Source organism: Astatotilapia calliptera, chromosome 5, assembly GCF_900246225.1.
Source record: "Astatotilapia calliptera chromosome 5, fAstCal1.2, whole genome shotgun sequence".
In the NCBI taxonomy this organism is placed as follows: Eukaryota; Metazoa; Chordata; class Actinopteri; order Cichliformes; family Cichlidae; genus Astatotilapia; species Astatotilapia calliptera.
In genome coordinates this window covers 17,522,361-17,538,868 of record NC_039306.1, presented here as the reverse complement: position 1 = coordinate 17,538,868, position 16,508 = coordinate 17,522,361, and the positions used below count along the sequence as shown (strand labels likewise).

Here is a 16,508-nt window from a genome sequence, read left to right as displayed (position 1 = left end):
GAGTCCCCGAGGCAGCAGCAGCTTCGCTCTAAGAAGAGAGGGCTTCTGTGTGTATTATTGTAACAGCGCTTGTTTTGATCGCGTGTGTCAGTGCAATGTGTCCAGGTGTTACGGTGACTCAACTTGCCATCTGTACTTTTACATTAACCTTGGCAAAACGTGAGGCTAACAGCTACCAAGAAGATGTGAAAAGCTGCAAACAGCATTGCTGTAACAATGATTGTGCGTGTCTGCCTGGGGTCAGCAGTTATTATTCTCCGTTGTTAAATGTTTGCAGGAATCCCAAGTGTGACTGGTTTCATTAAGGGATTTGACTAATATCAGTACACCCACTGCTATTAAATATTACATCTGTTCCACGCGAGTCTATGTGGCCTGACAGGCATTTGATGGCCACCTTTTCCTGCTGTGAATAATAACAACAACAACAACAACCACCACCACCACCACCACGGGAAGACTTACTGAACTTCCATTTTACTTTGCTTCCCCATCACTGACTCAGTTATTGAACTATTTAACAGATTTAAAAAGCAATTTGCAGACGTGGCTTGTGTTAGATATTAAGCCATTATTTCTGACAATGGTTTGTATTGGCAATGACACTACAAGTTTTTCACTGCTAGTAGTTTGATGGCTTTTAGATGAGGTTATGCAGAAAGAGATGACAAGGAACAGAAATCCAGTCTCATGCTTTTGTCACCCTTGCTCTCTAGCAAACTGTCTCTCTGCCTCCTACAATGTTGTCCTCACTATTCATTTTAAACACCCCTTTCTTGTACATCTGAAACATTTCCTATGTAAAATGTACCTTGTTTTATGCAGTTTATGCGTGACTCAATAGATTAAGTATGCTTAACTTCTTCAGAGTTCAATGAAAATAAATATATCCTTTCCCCCCCTAAACTATAACATCTGACATCACTGTCTAAAGAACTGACTAAATCAAAGATGTGACAAAGTGCCCAAACACTGCTAGTTTATGAAAACATTCCTAAAATCTAGCAGGAATATGGGGGTTAAAGAACGTAAAGCATAAGTGTTTTTCTTATGTGGATGTGAATATTTAAAAGTGAAGAGATAAAAACTGTCGGTACAAAAAAACAAAACACAAAAAAAACCCCAAACAAAAAACAAAAATTTTACCAAGAATCCAAGAGCTTCTTGCCAAGGTGGCCAATAAAAAAAAAAAAAAAAAAAAAAAAAAAAAAAAATTCACATCACACACCATGTCAGATACTATACAACACAACTAGATTGGAGGTCAACAGCTGAATATCATGTGGGTCCTGTTCCTGTATGTTGACAGCCAAAATCTTCACCCAAGGTTGAAGTGTTAAAAACTTCCACCTGTCCAACTGTTTCCTGGTGGTGCTGTGGCTTGCTGATGACAGAGAGAGAATTTGGCAATGAACACATTATTCTGGCTGCTAAAAGTGGCAAATGTAAGACAGTATTAAATGGATACTGGCTGTATTCCACGGAGACAGATCAAATTCTCAGAAAGATTAACTGTAAAATCTAAAAAAATAAATAAACAAATAACAGAATGCATTAACAGAATGAATCACATAAACACTTTTTAAATTCACAACAGAACATAGAAAACCTATAAAAAGTTTAAAACAAGACATTCAAACCATTCAAAAATTTTAATTAGTTGGCAACCCATCTGAAAGAAGGGCCAGGGCCATGCTTATTGCTGTGTAGCATTCTCTCTTCTTTCAACAGCAGTCTGTAAACATCTGGAAACCAAGGAGACCAGCTTCTGGACCTCGAGGAAAAAATGCTTCCCGTTCTTGTCAGATATCGGATTCTAGCTGCTCAATATGATGTGCCAAATATTTTCAACTGTTGAAAACAGCACAGCTTTCTAGAAGGAGAGCAACCAGAGTCTTCTCCAAAGAAGGCAGCAACATTTTCTTGCTGAAATATCCAAGATCTTCCCTGAAAAAGATGATATCTTGATGGGAGCATATTGTGCTCTAAAACTTGTATATAAGACATGCAGGCTTTTGAACGGAGTGCTGATAACAAGCCGGATGGTGCTTCTCCTCTTTAGCCTGGAGGATGTGGCTGACTACAGAACATTTTCCTGTTTTAAATGAACTTTAGCTGTATTTCTGGATCATGCTCACATATGGCTTCTTCCTTCTATCACAGACCTTTAACTGGCGTTTGCATAAACTGTGTTTCCAGGCACGGACTTCTGAAAGTTTTGTTGATCTGATATCCTCGTGTTGGTGTTGTTCCCAGATCATCATACTAAATGTTGTTCCAGGATCAACATTGCAAGTGACCAATCAGAATGTTGTGACGTCATACTTTTGCAACTTCGAGAAAAAGCGGCATAAAACAAAAAACTGTTCTAAAGCTGCGTGAAACCGCCTCTGTCCGCCAATCAACGGACCCTGGCCCTAACCGTAACCCTTTAATAAACAGTAAGCAGAATTGATATTGTCCTTGCAACATTGGAATTTCATAAATGCACGAATGGCTTGACGCGCAAAAGAATAACATCACAACAATGTGATTGGTCACTTGCAATGTTGAACCTGGAACAACATTTTCATGATGGTCTGGGAACAACACCAACACGAGGATATCAGATCATCCCTGAAAGTGTTGAGCCCGTGCAGTGATTTCCATGACAGAATTATGACCGCTTTTAAACAAGTGCTGTCTGAACATCTGAAGCTCACTTTTCACTTTTAATTTTTGGCCAAATTTCTAAATTACTTGATAATATGATATACTGTCGATTATGGGACATTCAAAGTCTCATAATCTTTCTTTCAATTTTACATTGTGGAAAAATTTCAAAATTATATTTCTCAATGCGTTTTCTGCAGTTGACTTATGTCCATCTTTACTTCTAATAAGAAATCATCCTCTCCAATATGCTGTTTTTATACCAATTGCTAATTACATTTTACAGATCAGGTACCCACATCTCCCAAGTAGCTAATCTGGGATGAAGTTGACTGCTATGTCAATGTGACAACATTAAAGCTTTAGCAATGCTAACATGCTACAGTCAAACAGGAGGCCAAAATGAATTTACCCTTCATTTTCAAATAAAATATTACTACAGTAACTATATAAACATCAAGTATAACAATAAGGAAGTAAAACATTTGTGGTCACTGTGAAACTACTGCTCAGCAGATCTGTGCTAGCACAAATGTCATCATATTACCAAATTCAGGAAAATTTCAGTTTGAAAGCACCCTGACCTAAAAATCCAGGGTGTAGCTATGGCTTCTGCAGCTGACCCTGTGACTGATACGAAGCTACAGCCCAGTGAAAGTGGTAACTGTCATGCCATGCTGTTTACAGTACTTGTCAGCAAATAATATTAATAATTCTGATGCTTCTTCAGATATTTAAAGTAAATAATTCTTTTTATGCTGTCCAAAGCTTAAGTAGAATGCATAAGACGATTTATCATGGGATTTATAATGAGTTTATAAATCCCATGAGTTTAATGAGTTTATGACTGAACAGCACGGTCACGAATGCTCTTCAGGATGTTTCCTTCTTATCCATCAAAAAGACTTTTTGATCATAAGCTCAGAGAATTCACCACATGATGCAAACCTCAGTAAGCAGCAAAAACAGAAGAGCAAGTTGCATTTTGGAAACACAAAGTAAAACAAATGGGCATGTTTAAAGGGGAATGGAGCTTACACACTAGTATATCGATGATTTTACTGCAGACGAAAGCAAGATGGTAAAATCAGAGGTATAAAGGATAATTATGCTTGCAAATCTAACCCTGCAGTGGGGTTGTTGGAATGGCAACTGCTGACTAACCCCATAGCACGGGCAGTGTTTACCACAGGGTTGTTTCTGTGGCAGGGGGTAACGCGTGTGTGCCCCAAACTTCTCCTTTACCAGTATTTTATTTGCACAGCAATTTGCTAAAGCTGCAATCATTAGAATTATTACCTAGTTATTTATAGAAAATACTTTTATTATTCTTTTATTTAATTGGCATGACTGTTTATGTTTGTCTATATACACCAAGTTCAGATGGCTCCAATTTTGTTGTATGGTTGTGCTTACAAAGACAATAAAGCTCATCTTTTCTTACATTGTGACAACAAAACTCAATAAAATCAGCTGTTCACTGGCGAGTCTCTCATCCTGCTGCTGTTGACAGTAGCCATTGTTCTCTGCAGCCTCATTGGTTTAAAATGGCCCTCCAGCACATAGTAAATCTCTAGAGCAAAGAAGAAACACCTTCAACAGCTACAGACCACCATGGTGGATATTAGGAAAATGAGGATGGGATGTGCCAAAGCCAGACATTTAGCAGCACCTAAACTTTTATTAAAGCAAGACCAAGAAGGTTTGTTAACCAGTAAACCAAATTAAAAACAGTGATAATAAAAAAAAGTAATCCTGTGAAAACCCAGCCATTTAAAGCTTGTGTGTTGAAAGCACTGAGAGGGGTTCAAAAATCAAAGCTGCCATTTCTACAGGCAGGCAGCATTCTTACCATGTAAAGAGTTTCCTTAACTAGCAGCTCACTAGTCACTCGGAAATAAAACTCCGCCCTTCTTTCAGACTACTCATATCATGAGTCACAGGATAAGTGTCAAAGTTGAAAGGACTTTCCAAAAAGTATAATCAACTCCACTTGATTTCCTGCAGGCTACCGTCCAATACATCATTTAATAAGAAGCAACAAATAAGCAACAATGCAGTTTATTAGGCCTGGACAAGCTTGCAACTGAGGGTTGAGAATTAGTTTATTCATGTGAATCATTTGTTTTGATACTATACCAACCCATTGTCATATGTGACCATCATTAACACACCTTAGATTCCTCTAAGCTCATTTTCTGAATCATTTACATTTTTTTAATGCTTACTGATAGAGATAAGTCACTGTCTTTTTTAGTCAGCTGAACCAATCCGCAGGCAACGGAAGGCCTTCGAGCAGAAAGCGTGTGAGGGGGATTCATACGGAAATATTAAAGAGAAAGGACACCACCGAAGGCAAATGCTCACGTAACACTTCCACTAATGTCTGAAAGACTGTCATGTCTTACACAGCTAGATGTCTATGAATGCAGCAAAATCAGGACAAAATAAATAGATAAATACCAGACTTCAGTTTGAGACTTTCAAATCAATCTTTCGCATTTGCAGCAAATATAGACATGACCTCAATAACTCAACTATCACAAACAGCAGAGTGCCTCATAAGTCACCACACACGTCAACCACAACAGTCAGCGCCAAGTCATTCTTCACACCTGCAGTGGTGTTTTTATAATTCACATGTAGTGTCTACACAATGTTGCAAAAGCATCATGAATAATGTGGTCAAGTTTTTGTCAAATGCATCTACACTCACAAATCATCTCTAATGAACATGACCTAAACTTCTGCAAAAAGAAACAAGGCAGCATAATTCACCGTGCGTGCACTTGATCTAAGGTCACGAATCAACAGCAACATCTAGAAGAGAAACTGAAACGCATGACCCAAAAGTAGATTGTACGTGTACAAATGTGTGCAGATGTAATTTGGTCTGTGCTGTGAGAGAGAGAAAAAAAAAAAAAAAAAAAATCAACATGCCGGCAGTAGATCACTCTTTCTAGCTCGCACTTCAAAGATTGTCTTGTTTCCTTGTGGAGGTAGACCTCATTCAAAACCAGAAGATGCTTTTTATGAAATAAAAGCTTCAGAGAGGAAATAAGCTCCACTTAGAGAGTGTTAACAAGTGGCTAGATTGATCACAACTGATGAAATGCATGATAGTAACTGAAATACATTGCATGTTTTGGTCTGATGTAGTCAAACAAAGCAATTCCACGTGTCCAATAAAAGCATAAACAATGACAACGTCACACAAATTACTTAACTTTCCTTGTGGGTGAAGAGTAGTGGAGTAAAATGGTTTCATATTACAAATTTAGTTTATGAGGCTAAGAATAGAAACCACATGCTTCAAAATGTTAAATTAAACAATGACCATCTTACACTGAGTGTAAATATTGAATATAGAAATAAATAACTGTCACTGAATCTTCAACAAAAGCTACACAGCTCTTTGTCAAATTCACTTCCATTATGCAGAAGAATAGCAAAGGAACAGCTTTGAAAAAAGTTTAAAAAAAAATTAAAACAAGTAAAACATAACAAGAGTGAACCCCATTACCTGACTGCGACTATATAAATGATGAATAACGATTAAATTAGTGCCCACTCAAACTCAGGTTATCAATTTGAAACCCATCAGGTGACCAACTTCCTTTTGTGAAACCATTTTTGTCCTTATGCTGACAACACTAAGCAGCAGCACTTTCACAACAAATACCCATTTCACACTTGTGGCTCTAAATTATGCTTTTTATTAGCCAGTCAACACACTATTGTGCACTCTGTGAAAAATGTTTCTAGGGTAATTTTCTCCTATTATAGTGATTTATTAAGTTTCAAGGACACACAATGCATGCCACAGAGCAAGGACATACTATAGTAAAGAGGACTGGCCACTAATGGATCAAGATTTAATGTCACTATCCATTAAAAATATCTTGGGACAAACTGGAGGGGAAAAAACTAAACAAAATCAACAGCAATTTGATCATTTATCACAATGCCAGAAAAATTGCTTCTTGAAAGGCAAGTACTTCCGTTGCAAGACTGAAGTGTTACATTTACAAGAACTGAAAACCAACAAGCCAATGACTACATCATCTTCAGTAATTGCATTAGTGTGATCTGCTACAACTGGAACTAAGCCACATCAGTCTTGAGACGCTATGAGCAGGGCTTGTACAGACAAGCCAGTTAATGCTGTAGGCAAAGTGGTCAACAGTAAATAGCCTAGCACTTGAATTTTAAGACCTCCCCAGTTTAGCTTTGGTAGAAATGCTTTATTTAAAAAAAATATCCAACATATCTTAAAACTGTAGGTGATCAAACACTTATTTTACTCAGTGACATGCAAATCAGTCTCCATTAAAATTAAACTACCATAAAAATTAATCTATATTAAGCTAGGCACATGTACAACAGTCATTAAGGTTCTATCATCCGTAGTTTTTTAAGGGGATTTTTGAATATGCCACTTTTGTAGACTGCCTTCTTGTGAACTCAAGCACAGTTGCTGAATGATGTTGCAGAGTCTTGTACCAGCATTTTGAGTTACATATGATGAGAATCCCTCTGAGTGGCTAAAGAATGCAGTGAATGCAGAAAGGAGAGCAGATGCTGTATGGTCTATGTTAAGTTCTGCAGATCACTCTAGGACAAATTCTTCAATTAACCAGAGCCAAAGCTACCTTATCATCAATACTATTACGTAGTATAATGTTGGTGTGCTGGCCTGGTTTCTATATTTTGTCCATTTTAAAACAACATATACTATGTTGTGTTAATATGCATTAATATTTATTTTTTTGTACTATTTTATTTATTGCAGCAAAGGAGATTGGAGACTGGGTTGTCTCCATACACAATTTTTCCACATTAATCCCTTGAAAGCCTGCTAGGCCCTTTAAGCTCTACCCTCAGAAAGAACACAAACTATTCTAATTGCCATCAAGTCACAACTTTATTGACTTATACTTAGGTGTCAAAACTCGTCATTAAGAGTACAGGGCCCTGTTTCAGGAAGCCGGTTTAGAAAACTCAGAGTGAAAAACGATACGCAGGGTTGAGTAACCCCGAACTGTCCAACTCGGAATATTCGGTTTCAGAAAGGCTGATAACAATTAGTTCAATCAACGCGGAGTTGCTTTAACCCCAAGTGAAGCGCGCGGACGAGGATACATAAAGCCCTGATAAGCGGAGCACAGATTAAGCGAGTCACCATGGAGACGGAGGGAAAGAAGGCGCGGTCAATGTATTTCACAGCGCTTGAGGCCGAAATTCTGATGGCAGCATATGCCGATAACATGCAAATTCCGCGGAAAAAAGTAACACAGCCACAGCTGCAAAAGAAAGGGAGCATGCATGGCAAAACATAGCCGACAGAGTCAATGCGTGAGTGTTAATATAAACATTGATCTAGGGATTTCCACCCATTTAACACGTTATTTTATCATATGTTATTTTATTTGTTATTTTATACATTTTATTTTGTGATGTGATGTGAGCACAGGTGCAACCCAACAGGCCCCAAACGTTCCTGGCAGCAAGTAAAAATGAAATATAAAAATATAGTCCAAACAGGTAAGGTGTAATTGTATTATGAGCCATAGTGCTTGGTCTGTTTGTCCGATGTAAATCAATTGCAGTTAGAGGCTACATTAATTTTCTTTCTGTAAGCACTTATTGAAATTATCTGAGCACATTACAAGTACATATTTGCTTACTCTGTATGCTCAAATGTGGCCCGTTATAGCCAACAGAAAAAAAGCGGAGGCCCGAAAAACAGGTGGGGGTCCTCCACCACCACCACTCACAGAGGCTGAGCAGTTGGCCCTCAGCCAAAACAGTGGGCGCCCTGTGGCCGAAGGCATCTCTGCGGGGACATCCTCTGAGTCAATAACCCCGCAAGACACAAGTGCCTACATAGGGGGTAAATTCAAAATAATACATGATGTGCATACATCCTTTCTTCACAGTCACCTTTGCAGTGCTACTCATTCATTTGATAAACTCTTTACCATAATGGATTATTTTGTAGTGAAGTTATTTTCCTACTGATTTTGCCTTCCCTCAGTCTTGGTTGTCTTTGAGAGCATAATGACAATGAAGTGTAAGGTGATTGGTATGTTTGTTAATTGCCATTTGGTCCCTTGTAAGTTATAAGTGACCTGTATAAACCTCATATTCTATCAGTTGATGGTGATGGTGTACTGCATCTGGTGCAGCCTCCTGTTGAGCCAGACCAACATGCAGTTGTGAGTAATACTCCACAGATGAGTTTACAGTAGAACAGCAATGTTGTTTATTTCTTTACTACAGGAAAATAATGAAGAAACATTGACAGCTGTTACAGAGGAGGAAGCAACAGAGACACTTTATGAGGTTTACATCTTTTAATACTTTGTGTACAGGAAACACAGGCGACCAATAAAGCCAGTTGAACAAAAAATCTGTTTATTCTTCTTTCAACATGTTGAGGTGATGGGTCAAAGGAAATGATTGTGACATATGGTGTCTCTGACTGCTCTTCCATCTTGTATGTCCGTGGGAGGGTCAGGATGTTCATGGTTTGGATCACTGCTGATGTTTGGTTCAGAAGGACAGTGTTCTCCTCTAATTGTGGCAATGTTGTGAAGAATCACACATGCCACAATAATGTCACATGCCCTTTCTGGGGTGACCCTGAGTCTTTGAAGGCACTGGAACCGGGCCTTAAGCATTCCGATAGTCATTTCGATTCTGGCTCTTGTCCTGCAATTAGCCAGATTATATCGCTGCTGTGGGCCCGGTTCAGGGTCAGGGTAAGGGGTAAGCAAATAGGGTAAACATGGATACCCCCTATCACCAAGCAAGTAGCCAGTGAACTCTCCTAAGACAGAAGGATACACTTCAGTTCAAATGTCCCTGAAGCAATTGGTCTTTATATATTTTAAAGTATTCTCAACTCACCATGTCCAAATTTTGTGCTCAGTGTACATTCACGGAATATTTGTGAGTCATGGACAGAGCCTGGCCACTTGGCTTCCACATTTGTGATAATGTTGGCAGCATCATATATGATCTTCACAGTGCAGAGAACACAAATTAGCATCCATTACTATAATGAAATAATATGTTAGTTTGAAATGCTACAGGGAACTATGTACCTGCACATTAATGCTGTGGAAAGACTTCCTGTTCACATAGTCTCCTTCATTTACTGAAGGAGCAATGATTGGAATGTGAGTGCCATCTGTACAGCCAATCACGCCTGGGAACCGTGAAAATAAATGTAAAATTTAAGTAGTAGTCCAAGTATCACCACATCATAAATTAAGTTTTGGTCATCCTGATACCTGCAATTTTGTGGCATCCCTCTTTGATGAATCTTGTGGGTCTGTGACCGGGGAACACCACAAACGAGTGCAGGAGACGTTTCAGTGCAACTGTAACATTCCTGACCGACAGACGGTAGCCTTGGAAACGTGCTCAGCGTCACCAATATTATACAGAAAGCTCCCGTTTGCAAAAAACCGAAGTGCAATAGAAATAATATGTACAGAACTGAGAGGATGTCCACGATGTGTCACATGCGTAATATATGGCCTGAGGATGTTATCCAAATAACTTATTGATTGTGCTGAGAAACGGTAACGTTCGCACAGAAAATCATCAGGAAATGATAAAATGTCCAAACGCACTCTGATCACTCTCTCCCGGCGGAGAGCTCTGCGGAGAATTTGGGCTTCACGATCTACTGGCTCTTCAAGGACGGGGCACGCCATGTCCGACACTTCCTACTGTCAGGTTTCCGACAAAGGGGCGGAGACAGTCAGGGTTAGTTGTAGTAAACCTGCTAGGGGGCAGGTTAGCTTCACGGAGTGTGTCGTCATAGTGACTCACTCAGGCTTCATCTGAACTCGCTTTGTGAAACCGAAAACCCAGAGTTTTCGTTAACTCAGGGTATACTTACTCAGTTTTTCCACTAAACCGGCTTCCTGAAACAGGGCCCAGGGAGCTCATCAAATGTCGTCTTTAAGGGGAAATGACTGAAGATATTGATTATTGTCTCTGAAAACTAGATTGTTGATTTTGCCTCCAATTGCCTCCATTAAATGTTCATCACCAAGCAGGGATACTGACTTAAAAAACAAACAAAAAAAACCCAACTTAGATATGATTGTGAGTGTTACACCAACCCCCCCCCCCCGTAGTGATTGTTAAAGATGACAAAAGAAAAAAGAAAAAGAAAAAAAATCCACATACACTCTTGATGAAATACTCAATCAGTATTTGTGTGTGATATCATCAATATTACCCAGTTTCAAACAAAATCCACCACCTCACGCTATCAACAGGACTATGGTAAAAACAGCAGAGTCACGTGAAACACCCCAAGCGGTTCTATTAGCTGAGAAAATATTTTATTATTTATATTCCTAGTTCAGTCCTCGGCAAGGTTCACATAATAGAGACATCTTTTCCTACACAATTGGATTTAAAAAAAAATATGGGAGCTAGGCAGGAGGAAAACACACCTGGTAAAAGAAAAAAAGAAAAGAAAAGAAAACAGAAAAAAAAGACATATGATAAATTTCCCAAGCTCCTGTGTCTGCATGAGTGTGACACCCACAGGAGTTCCAAAACAGGGTTAATGATGCTAGACAGGCCGCTAAATCTTAACTGCACAATGATTACTGAGCTCAGTTTACAAAACACTCCAACTGGAGCGTCCAGCAGACCAAGATGTGAAAACTGTAGAGTGAGGACCTACACTGGTGATAAGGCTGAGTGAAATGTCAGAGTTCTGCCAATGACCACCGACAGCCGTTAAGCCCATGACTGAAGATCTTACACATCTGAATCTCTCTGAACACCTCTGATGCTATAATCTGCACAGGCATGTAGTTACAACTTAATGTAGATGATAGGGAAAGGTGTTTGCCTAAAAAACATTTAAACCTCAAGGGAGTTTATTGATCTACGCTGTCTCTGTTTTAATTTGTATCTTTATAGAACAACTCCAAACATCTGCCTTTGAAATCAGCAGGTTGCAGGTGCAGCAGAACACTATAAAAGAAGCAGTGATACCTTTTTTTATGCGAACATTAACAACTATTACGAATGACATCTAATCAAAGAAATTCTGCAAAACACTGATTAATCAGTCCGCTCTTTTATCACTGGATGTCACGCAGCATTTATTTGAAAGGGTGTTGTCTGAAGAATTGTTAGTAGTACTGTTTGTTGCCTCTGTCAGAGCCAATTCAAGGACATATTGCAGTCATATGCACTGCAGATATTTCAGTTAAAAAAACAAAAAACAAAAAAAAAACAGTTTTCCTGCAATACAGCTGTACCTGCCGAGTGAAAGGACACACCACAAGAATCTGGCGTTTCTGCTCGTTACAGAGCATTCAACAGCTTACTGCACCAAACTGAAACCCTGCAGCCTGCCTCTCCTGTGCTTTCTTGTTGGACCGGAGCCCATGGCCAGGCAAGCACACATACTGTATGTGAGCGCAAACTCACACACACGGGCATGCGGAGATCCTGGCCCACAACAATCAGCCACAGCATGAACACCCACGCACAAACACACATTTAAATAACATGGTAACACATTCGACCAGGCACAAATGACTGTCACAACCTCTCAGCAACTCACATCACAACACTGCAAGAACAGTTAAAGCCTCGCTTCAGGGTGTTGCTCGCTGTGGCGACGGCAACAGATGGAACTGCAGCAGCAGCAGCAGGGCAGGTAAGGTGAAGAGGAATTGAACCTCCTCTGTGAATGTGCATGTGTGTTTTAGTGCAAGCCTGCACCCATGTCCTTCACGCAGACTATTTTAAGGTACTTCTTTATAAATCTTAGAACATAGTAAGTATTTGGCTGAAATTCAAAAGGACAGAGCATGCATAAAGCATGACATTCAGACAAAGGAAAGTAATGGAGTAGAAACAGACGCAAGACAGAGTCAGACAGGGGGAAATGCATGCCAGTATAACAAGGTATGCAAAGACTGTTTTCAATGCAGCAGCAGCATTATCAACCATATTGACAAAACTGAAACAGACAAAGATATGCTACCTTGCTAGCATATTGTGTGTCAGTGTTAAATGCTGCAGCATACAGATAGTATAGCACTTGCTCCCCTGTAGGAACAGACAAGCGCAATCATCCCGACTCTCACTGGCAGAACAAAGTGAGAGGAAAGGAAGAGGGAGAGAGAGAGAGATACCAGAGATGTATAGCCTCAGACCTAGCGATGATGCTCTTAAAACACCCACCTCAGTCTGTTGCCGATTCCTGACGCAGTGAGCAGAACCAGGGAGTAAATGCAGAGCACAGTAGCAATGATGGAGGAGCAGCAGCCAAAAAAATCCAAGAGACTGAGCAGAAAAGCTGAGAGAGGAGAGGGAGGAGGAATGATAGAAGACTGGTGAATGTGAGATCCTGTGTGACCACGATTATGCGCCTGAGTGATATGAGCACGTATGTCTGACATGAGAACATGAGACAGAAAAAAAAGTGACAAAGGACAGACAGAACAGGCACAGAGAAGATAGACTAAAGGGAAAAAAAGAAAGAGACAGAAGTGACAGAATAAATGTGAGAGCTTGGAGTCACTGTGCAGAGCAGATGCGTTATAGGAAATGCCCCTCCCTCCACACACACACACACACACACACACACACACACACACACACACACACACACACACACACACACACACACACACACACACACACACACACACACACACACACACACACACACACACACACACACACACACAAAATCCCTTTGCACTGTCAGCATTTGAGTAAGCATGCATTCAGTGAAACAGTGAGCTGTAAATGATGCAAGATGGGCGGGTCAGAGAAAGCAGAAATCAAAGTTATGTTCATTCGAAATTCAGTGACAAGACACTATTATCTTGGACTAAGGGACCTATGGTTTCCAATTTTAAGAATTGCTCAACTCCAGTTAGCCACACAAACACACTGCTAAGTCTAGCTGACTAGTTCTATGAGGAAACCACTTTTAAATCACATCTTACAGTAACAGAACGTAAAGATATAAATCTTGGAACCAAGCACCAATCACCCACCCAATATGCATGCCTTGAAACCACTTATTCACAGCTGTGCACTCTAAACCTTATGAGCAGACTGGTAACTTCTGAACACCACATCCATTTAAGAATTGACAATGTGTTATAACACATACTGCTGTTAATCAAATCCAGTGCACTTTAGCATGCATCAACCTCCCTATTCTACTCTCCTTTATCACAGTGTGAATTTTAAAAGGTAATGTACACAAGTGCACTTTCTGAGAAACTGACCCCACCTTGCTGATAGTATTTGCAAGTAATGCTAGCAAAAATCAATGCTATAAAACCACTGCTTTCAAAAAGCAGGGATGGAAGTTTAACTTAATGTTATTGATGTTTAAACAACATTATGAAGCCATCTACCTGACTAAAAAAGAGAGAGAAAGAGTGAGTTGTGGAGCCAGACACAGTAGGTGGGGGTCAAGAAGTGAGGTTAAAGGAAGATGTTACCAGAACAAGCTTCTAATAGTGTATATTTATTATGATGTCATGGGTAATCAGGATACGTGGAGTCCTGATTGTTCAGGTTTTCCACTGTAGGGTTTGCACTGGGCACTGGTTAAGTGAACCGGTGGCTAAGCAGGTAGTTGGGCTAAGAGATGACGGCATTTGAGTGGAACACATCCCAAGTCCCATCATGTGTTTGTGACTCCTACGACAGGGAAATATCCAGTGGTATGGTATCAGCACATAGATGATTTAGTGCTTAGACAAGAAACAATAAAGACAAGAAATAAATATAAGTATAGTAGAGTGGACAGTTCAAAAAGAAATTACAATTGCACTATGTCGTGCATAATAAAACTTATAATTACATTTATACTCTATACCTTACTTTGTGTCACCTGAATTCCAAGGACATGTGATTGCTAAAATGATTCCATATTCTTATATGTGTTCTACTTCTTTAGTTTGTGTTTGGCACCAGTGTGATGTTCAGACCGGCTTCCTTAGATATGTGTTAATAGATTTTCTGCCCTGTGTATGTGTTTGTGTTCTCCAGAGCCTGAGGGGACAGCTAAAGCTTCACTGTTGCGCACCACTGTTCCTGGCCTTTCTCGCTGAGCCTAGGCCCAGTCACGGCATCTCCAGCTTCTGTTTCCAGCCAGACCACGGCTTCATGGCAAGCTCCTCTCCAATCATGACACCGAGCATGGTGGGATATCTGCCAGGCCAGCTAAATACATTTTCATCTGCTCTCAGTAACTCTCAAATAATAATATCCCTCAAGCATTAATTACCCTTTGGGAAATTGATCAAAATCATGTTAGATTAAACATTTTACAAAAAGGGAGGTAGCACAGAGGAGACACACATGACCTTGAACCACCATTCTACACAGTTTCACAGACAACAAAGGCACCTCTAATCATGACCGTAGAAAATTATGTCCATACAGATTCATGTTCATACTCAGTGCTGCAGGGGCTGGCTTTTTGCTGGGTATATGCCTAATGCTGTCGGCATGAAGTCTCTGTGAGAAACTCTGGAGCTTTGCCAGACAGCTGCATAAGGAAAGGGTGATGCTCTTGTGATCATGCCAGGTGCCCTCCTTACTACCAGCTGGGCAGTTTAAGAAATGTTAACTCACATAGTTCAGCTACAACAGAAGAAAGAAAAAATAAAAACAGCACAACAAATTTTCATTTCACAAAAATAAACTGCATCATTAATCTCTATCTTGTTTTTTTCTGCTGGAATGTGTCACAGTTTCTTGGTGTATGGAAAAACAACCATTTAACTGGCAAATTTAAAAGGACATTGTGGTATTCTTTTAATGAATAACTTAGTAAGGTGAATAAAGCCCGGTCCATTTCAGATACTAGGAAATTTAACACCTGGGACAAGAGCTATTTTAAGAGAAGCCTGTAGTTCAATTGTTGTTATTCACACATTTAGCATGGGGTCAGACAAACAAGCTAATTATGAATCTTATCTTAAAATAATAATAATCTACCTCTGTTTTTGCTAGCATTTCTAGCTGAACCATGCCGAGTGTATTTACATGCTGAAATTACTTTAAAGTCTAGTGGGGTGTCAATTAACTACCACCATATATAGAGTTTACTTCAGCAATCTATCCAAAAACACCTGGCAACTGCTTTTTTCTTTTTTTTTCTTTTTTTTTTTTTTAAAAACAAACAAACATCAATCTGCAGATGACAACCATGTTGTTTTTATTTTGAAAGTTCAGTTACTGGGGACTAGCCCTTCCTCACTAATGTTTTATTTCTACTAGCTAGCTCCATAGACAGTATAAAAGACACCCGTAGCACCTGTGTGTAAGTAAAGCCAATATGTAAAGCTTAAACCTGCATTCAGTTGTCAGTGGGAAAATGCCCCTCGCCTCTGAGCTACGTAAACACTTTCTCGATGAGTTAATGGGCTCAGTCGTTCATTTTGGTTCACAGTTTATAAAACATTACATCCATTTTGTAAATACTGGCCATCCGTTTCAGAAAAGAGGATTATGTGGGTTACGGTCACTGACCAACAACATATGACTGACAAGTCTTTAACCCATCACTGTGAAGTTTCACAGAGAAAAACTCAAATTAAACCCGACTCCTATCAGATTATCTTTCAAAAGATCAAGGTAGTGACAACGGAAATGCTCAGCTTTAAAATGGGACTTGAGAAACCAGTAGGTGATATCACAGTAGCTACTTTCATGCTGTGCCTGGCTGACTGAAAAGTTGTTGTATTAGTGGAGCTCAATACCATTTAGCTTCTTCAACCATCTTGGACACTGAAGGATGGATACTTCAATCAGAGGTGTTCTAGTGCTGT

At 39.6% G+C, this 16,508-nt stretch overlaps 1 protein-coding gene across 3 annotated transcripts in view; it reads right to left on the bottom strand.

The window, feature by feature from the left end:
- Positions 1-16,508, bottom strand: part of kcnab2a (potassium voltage-gated channel subfamily A regulatory beta subunit 2a) — a 95,887-nt gene that overhangs the window by 74,807 nt on the left and 4,572 nt on the right. Inside the window, exon 1 of one of the 3 annotated variants that reach the window (XM_026167684.1) lies at positions 12,889-13,253. The exons of the other annotated variants lie outside the window; for them this stretch is intronic. The gene's annotated coding sequence lies outside the window, so the exon portion shown is untranslated. Of the gene's footprint in view, positions 1-12,888; positions 13,254-16,508 lie in introns of those variants that run through there. 3 annotated transcript variants of the gene reach the window in all.